This window comes from Gekko japonicus, unplaced genomic scaffold (assembly GCF_001447785.1).
Source record: "Gekko japonicus isolate JY-2015 unplaced genomic scaffold, Gekko_japonicus_V1.1 scaffold5546, whole genome shotgun sequence".
NCBI lineage: Eukaryota > Metazoa > Chordata > Lepidosauria > Squamata > Gekkonidae > Gekko > Gekko japonicus.
Genome location: NW_015164808.1, coordinates 43,385 through 44,411, shown reverse-complemented (window position 1 = coordinate 44,411; position 1,027 = coordinate 43,385). Strand labels below are relative to the sequence as shown.

General features: G+C 56.9%; 1 protein-coding gene across 1 annotated transcript in view; it reads left to right on the top strand.

Annotated features, from left to right (window-relative positions):
• The window catches only part of LOC107109178 (PCTP-like protein), an 8,578-nt gene that overhangs the window by 623 nt on the left and 6,928 nt on the right, over positions 1-1,027 (top strand). The window lies entirely within an intron of this gene.

Here is a 1,027-nt window from a genome sequence, read left to right as displayed (position 1 = left end):
TTGCTCACAAGAACCCACAGCTTAGAGGGAGCATTGGTTAGGAGCGCGGACTCTAATCTGGGAGAACCGGGTTTGATTCCCCACTTCTCCACGTGCAGCTGCTGGTGTGACCTCGGGTCAGTCACAAGTTCTCTCAGAGCTGTTCTCTCACAAGCAGTCCTCAAAAGAGCTCTCTCGGCCCCACCGACCTCACAGGGTGTCTGCTGTGGGGAGGGGAAGGGAAAGGAGTTTGTAAGCCGCTCTGAGACTCCAAGTGAAGGGCGCGGTATAAATCCAATCTCCTCTTCTTCTTCTTTTACCTCACAGGGTGTCTGTTGTGGGGAGGGGAAGGGAAAGGAGCTTGTAAGCCGCTCTGAGATGCCCTTGGGTAGTGAAGGGCGGGGGTATAAATCCAATCTGTCATCGTCATCTCCTCCTCCTCCTCCTCTTCGCTCTTTTTGGCTTCTATGGCCACTGCTTACTGAAGTGGTCGCCAGTCTCCAGGTGGGGCCTAGAGACTCCCTGGAGTTACAACTGCTCTCTAGACTACGGGGCTCAGTTCCCCTGGAGGAAATGGCTGCTTGGGAGGGTGGGCTCTGTGGCATTATGTACCCTGAGGAGTTCCCTCCCCTCCCCAGACATGGCCCACCCTAGGCTCCACATCCCAAATCTCGAAGAATTCCCCTGTCTGGAGTTGGCAACCCTACTTGTTTACGTTTTCCACCTTCTGGCCTCTCAGGGGCTCCTAGAGCTCACCGGTGTCCGACAGCAAGTGAGCACAGGAATGGCCACTGGCAGGGGTCATTTCCTGCAGGAGCGCACAGGAGCGGAGCTCCGGCAGTAAAGATCCCAGGGGGCGGGCACAGGCAACAAGCCCCACCCCCTGCTCCCAGCAGCCCTCAGTCAGAGCAAGAAGCAGCCAGGTAAGCTGCAGAGCCCCCCACCCCCGGCCCCCTAGTCCAAAACAGTCCAGTGGCACCTTTAAGACCAAGTTTTATTCAGGTACAAGCTCTCCCTCCTCTGCAAGGACAGATCTGCACGTTTCCCC